General features: G+C 36.5%; 1 non-coding gene across 1 annotated transcript; it reads left to right on the forward strand.

Moving 5' to 3' along the window:
- Window positions 1-5,878: 5,878 nt before the first annotated feature.
- On the forward strand, window positions 5,879-5,982 carry LOC125616687. Its single transcript, XR_007347435.1, has one exon. It is a non-coding gene; the product is annotated as a U6 spliceosomal RNA (small nuclear RNA).
- Window positions 5,983-6,429: the final 447 nt, after the last annotated feature.

The raw sequence follows: 6,429 nt of genomic DNA on the forward strand, positions 1-6,429 counted from the left end.
CCCCACCCCCCACCCCCACCCCCCGCCTGCCCCCCAATTCTTCTATTATAGCATCAGGCTGTAGTTTGAGGTCCAGTATCTTGCTGACTGAATCAGATACAGGTGTAGATCAGGCTGCTTGGTCATGGCTTATTCACCATTGCTTTCATTTTGAAGACCTGTGAACTAAAGATGCAAGTTATCCACTACCCCCTGCCCATCCCACCCAATAGGCAAAAGTGGACAGATATAAGCTAACTACTTACAGACACTCCTAGTTAGAAATAAAGAAAAACGAAGACTCACAGTAGTCACTGGTCTGCAGCAATTCTGAAATCCAGTGATGCATATTATTACCAGTTCTGTAATACTACCAGAGTGCTCAGCTGTACTGCCTAAGTGATTCTCCATATCTCTTGGTTCCGCTCTTTGAATTCTTAACTTTTCTATAAAATGTATTCTGTTTGGCAGCTTGATAATTTTCTGTTTCCTTCCCATAGAAGTTTGGGGGTCCAAAAGCCCCCCCTTTTTTTTTTTTTGGTAGTTGTAGATGAACTGCATTCCTTTATTTTATTTGCTTATTTTTGAATGTGACGCTAAGGGTGGAACCCAGTGCCTCACGTATACTTGGCAAGCGCTCTGCCACTAAACCACAGCCCCATCCCTTTTTATTTTTTATTCTGAGATAGGGTGTCCCTAAGTTGCTTTGGGCCTTGCTAAATTGCTGAGACTGGCCTTAAACTTGTGATCCTCCTGCCTCAGCTTCCCGAGTCACTGGGATTACATGAATGAGCTACTGTTTCTGGCTAACATTTTAATTTTTTTGTTAGAGCAGCAGTCACTCCCTATGCCCAAATCTGTTTTGATTATCTGTTGTCCCAAAACACATAATTTCATATTAGTGGTATAAACAAAAAAATTCCCTTTTACTTTGTATGGTTTCACTATTTAGCTGGACTTGACTAGGTGGTTCTTTCTTAGGGTTCCACATGGAGGTTCAGATGATTGCTGAACTGGAATCATTCAGAATTATTTCTCTGGGTTTCTTATGCACTTGGAGATAGATGGTATCTGGATCTGGAGCCATCATTTCAAAGGACAATTCCTTCACATATATGATGGCTGGGCTGAGAAGACCTGGTAGCTACTGCTCCCAGAGCATCTTATATGTCTCACAGGTATCTTACGTGATGACACAGAACTCCAGAGTTGCCTGAGAAAGCACCTTGCAGAGGTGCCTGAGAGAATATACAATAACCTACCTGGAAAGGTAGCTTAATGTGCCTTCTGTTGCACTCTCTTCAAAGGGGGAAGAATTAGACTCTACCTTCTGATAGAAGGGCCAAAGAATTTGCAAATGTTTTAAAACACAAAATACCCCACATATATACTTATTAGGTTTTGGAGCCTATAATATAATAGGTCAGGCCTTTTCTTCTCTTTTCACTGGGCAGGGAGGTAAAAGATTACCCCCCCTTTTTTTTTAATATTCAAGAGTTATGGAAGGAGACTTCATGGTAACAAGTACCTCTTCAGTAGACACAGAACCTGGAAGCTTTGAACTGCTATTCTTTTTCCTTTTGTATGAGAGCAGGCACAGTGGTCCTTCTGTCCCAAAAGAGGAAATAAAAAGAAACAACTGATCACCATGGCACATTCCAGTACCCCAGTTCTTTCTATCTTAAAAAAGAAAACAAAAACAACCACAAACAAAGAGCCGGATCAGTATGTTATTTATCATCCTGAGGAAGGATGATCCCAAGTTTGAGGCCAACCTGGGCAACTTTATTTTATCTTTAAATAAAAATTTTAAAAAGGGCTGCAGATGTAGCTCATTGGTAGATTGCTTATCTAGTATGTGTGAGGCCCTGGGTTTAGTCCTTCCCAAGTACCAGAAAGAAACAAACAAACAAAACATAATCACCGAAACTTTGTTAAAAAAAAAAAAATCTACCATTTAGAGAATTGCTTGAATCCAATAAGTAACATCTTTGCAAGACCGGAAGAGTACATGTCCTTGCTTGTGATTCACACTTTCCAGCTGAATCACATTAGCTAGCTTTCTTAATTCCTGTATGGATACTCCTAAGGGAAATTTTGAAAAAGGAATAGGTGATGGAACTAATTTCAAATCTGGGTATTATAGAGCAGCTAGTCAAATGTCTTATAGGAAACTTTGAATAGCATTAAGGAATGGTCTCTGGAACTGCTCTGTTGCCTTATATGGTGATCTGAAGATACTCAGAAAAGTTGGGGTATTTTATGAGGCTTTTGTGTTTTGTATTCTTTGTACTCCATTTTCTTTTTCTTTATCCTTGTTTCTGTATTTGAACTTCATGAGAAATTCAACCCAAATTCTCTGTGAACTGAGAAAAAGATGATAGTTTAGTGACTAGAAAGTTGCTGTTAGTCACTGCCTGTCTACTGGGAAGAAGAATCACCTATATTTAATCATTTTCCCCTTTTGTTTTTCTTGGTAGTATTCAGATCTATACTTTGTTAAATTTGGGGTAGAGAGAAAGTCCTATTTAAATTTTTTTTTTTTTTAATACCAGGGATTGAACCCAGGGGTGCGTAATCACCGAGCCACATCCCCAGCCCTTTTTAAAAAATATTTAGAGATAGGGTCTCATAAGTTGCTTAAGGCTTCCCTAAGTTGCTGGGGTTGACTTTGAACTTGACATCTTTCTGCCTGAGCCATTGGGATTACAGGTGTGCGCCACCACACCTGTCCTTAACTTTTTTATTTTAAGTGACTCAGTTTTTTTTTTAAATGTACTTTTTAGCTATTGATGGATCTTTATTTTATTTATTTATATGCTGTGCTGAGAATTGAACCCAGGGCCTCATACATGCTAGGCAAACACTTTACCACTGAGCCACAACCCCAACCCTGACCCAGTTATTTTTTATTTGGTATTTGAAAAATATTTTGAGAAAGTTTTGATAGAATCCTAAACAAACACCTGCTACTTTTTGGCAGTATGAGGACCATTAGAAGAGTCAAAAATGAAAGTTTTCCTCCAGAAAGGAAGATAACACATACCTATTTTGAAATACTTAAAATGGTGAAGACTTCTTATTACAGTTTGTTAAACTCATTTGCAATTTGAAAGTTTTGGGATAAGCCTTCCATAATATTCAGTTGATTTGTTTTTATCTCCATTCTTTTTTCCCTCTCCATTTGATAGATTACCACCAGAAATATTCCTGAGTGGTTTGGAAGGCCTAGTAGAGTGGGGAGAACTTCTCATAGTTTTAAAATCTGTTGGTATTACTTACTTCAGCTACATGAAAATTTATCTTTTAGGATGTTTAATGCATGATATGTTGCATGCATTATGCATTAATTTTAAGAAGTATAGTAGAATGGATTTATGAATGGCATGGATACAAATTTCTATCTAAATTGCTCTGTTCATTTTTGGATAAAATAATTACTTGCTAGAGCAATATTTTCCTGACATTTTACAAGCCTGAGGGTGGGTTAGAAGGATCTGAATGAATGCCAAGTGTAAAGATTTTTGGAACAACTTGATTTTACTACTTTCCTGGGAGTGTCAGGGGATTAGTTTGATCCTGCTTGAAGTAAAAAGCTGCTTTCTGAAGCCAGTAATTCCATGGAGATTAGTGGTATTAAAGATATTTTTAATTTGGGCCTTAGAAAGCCAGAGGTCTGAGCATTGATTTACCCTTTCCTTTCTGTATTAATGAATTTAAAATATGTTGTTGATTTGATGGTTGGTTCATGTATTAATAGCTGATTTGGGATTCTTTTCTTTCTTTCTTTCTTTTTTAATTTCTGGTTGGACACAATGCCTTTACTTTATTTATTTATTTTTATGTGGTGCTGAGGATCGAACCCAGTGCCTCGCACATGCTAGGCGAGCACTGTACTGCTGAGCCACAACCCCAGCCCCTGGTTTGGGATTCTTTAAACTGTGTATACATTTTTTTTAAATACCTTTATTTTATTTATTTATTTATTTAAATACCTTTATTTTATTTACTTATTTATATGTGGTGCTGAGGATCGAACCCAGGGCCTCGCACATGCTAGGCGATCGCTCTATCGCTGAGCCCTAGCCCCAGCCTTGTGTATACGTATTTTAATCAAGTTCGTTAAAAAATATCATTCTGTCCTTTCATTTGACATATACCAGTAGAAAACAAGCTATTATTTTGAAAACAGCAAATGTAGTTTCATGATTATACAGATGTGGACTGGTAGGAATCTTACATTAGAAAAAATGTTTGTCAAATGTAGATCTTGTCTAATATGAAAATATACCATCTATTTTATTGGTGGTTGTAGTTAACAAAAGTAGTTCAGACAAAAGATTCTAGGCATTTCTGAAATGTTAAAGCTTCTGTTCATGAGACAGTGCCCAGTGATCTTTCTGCTCCATTTTATATTTTTTCATTATGTATTTACCCTATATTATAAAAGTACAAAATATAAATGGGTATCCTGGTTTTTAAAAAGTTTTAATTCAGTATGTGTTAATTTTGAGGCCTTTTACTCTTAGTAAATAAAGTCAGTTTTGAAAACTAAAAGTTATTCTTGGGTGGATATTTTCTGATACTTTGATTAACATTAAATATTTCCTTAGATTAGTGTTGAATTTTGGACTGTTTACAGATACCCAAACTGTATCTTCAAATGGCTAGGTAGGAAGTCTTACTAGACCATCCAGTGTGTAATATTTTGCAGATATTCAATTAGTAAAGATATTTAATTATTGTTTGAATAATTGCCCTTTCTTAGTTCTTATATGTACAAATTAATTTCTTGCAACTTTAGTAACTCCCCAATGGTAAATGCTTTTTACCTGGGTGGTTGAATGCAGAGAAGGCACTGAGTTGGCATTACTTATTTCATTTTTTTTTTAACTGGATCTTCATGATCTTTTTATTCTTTTTTTAAAATATTTATTTTTTAGTTGTAGTTGGACACAGTCTTTATTTTACTTATTTGTTTTATGTGGTGCTGAGGATCGAACCCAGGGCCCCGCACATGCTAGGTGAGCGCTCTACCGTAGAGCCACAATCCCAGCCCAATCTTTTTATTCTTGATGTTAAAGAGGCAGTGTAATGTAGTGGAAAGGAATAAAATTTGTAGTCTCATAGACCTAGGCTTGAATCACTACCTCACCAATTATTAGCTGTTTGATCTTGGAAAATTCCCACAACCTCAAGGTCTTCTTTTTTTTTGGGCAGCGGGAGTATGGGGATCGAACCCAGAGGCACTCTACCACTGAGCTTCATCCCCAGCCCTTTTTATTTTTTATTTTGAAGATAAGTTGCCAAGGCTGGCAATTTCAAACTTGAAATCCTCCTACCTCAGCCTCCTGAGCTACCCACATAAACCATATCAAGCAAGTTCTTCCATTAAATGAATAGTAAGTACTTCATAGAATCACATTCCTAAAGGATATTAGGTTGCCTGTGCATTGTAGACAATAAATGCTAGTTTCTTATCTCCTATAAAGCCCTTTTCAAAGCCACCTTGCTCTTTTCTCCTCCTTTTTCTATTACTGAAACAATGTCATTTGGTATGATTTTTATTTCTCTTTTTCTTTTTTTGATACTGGGGATTGAATCCAGGGGCCTTTCACCACTGAGCGATAACCCCAGCCCTTTTTTTTAAATTTTTGAGACAAGGTTTCATTAAGTTGCTGAGGCTAGCCTCCAACTTGAGATCCTCTTGCTTTAGCCTCCTAAGTTGCTGGAGTTACAGGTGCACTCCATCATGCCTGGCTTGTTTCTCTTTTCATTCTTTGTTTCTGAAGTATGTTTATCTTACCTCACAGGGCTGTTGTGAGAATTAGATATGATAATATATGTGGAAATGCTTAGTACAGTTTCCTGGCATATATCAGGCATTACAAAGATTATGGCATCTTTGGCAGCACATATCCTAAAATTGGAATAATACAGAGAAGATTAGCATGGCCCTTGCACAAGGATGATATGCAAATTAATGAAGCATTCTGTGTTTTTGTATGAGTATGTAACAATAAATCCTACCATATACAACTAAAATGCACCAATAAAAAATGTGAAAAAATGCAAAAAAAAAAAGATTGACATTGAATATGAGATTCATTTTATCTGTGATTACATTTTCTGTCTTGCTTCTGCCTTATCTGTAGTATGTTTGATCTTTTTTATGAAGTCTTCCCATTTTTGGGGGGAGGGACACTTTTGTTTAGTCTTACTAGCACTCTAGCTAATACCCATTTCTTTGATTTCCTTTATTGTCATACTTCATACTAGTTGAATAGTTAGGGTCTTGGTTTCCACTTTTTCACCACCTGCTCTCATATTAAACCTCTCATATAACCTCTGCTTCCCTGAAACTGAAAGAATACCCTCCTACACAAGCTCTCACAAGTTGTAAATATTGAAAATATTCAGTGAATATTAGTTGAATAATGAATGAAATGA

This window comes from Marmota marmota, unplaced genomic scaffold (assembly GCF_001458135.2).
Source record: "Marmota marmota marmota unplaced genomic scaffold, marMar, whole genome shotgun sequence".
Lineage (NCBI taxonomy): Eukaryota > Metazoa > Chordata > Mammalia > Rodentia > Sciuridae > Marmota > Marmota marmota.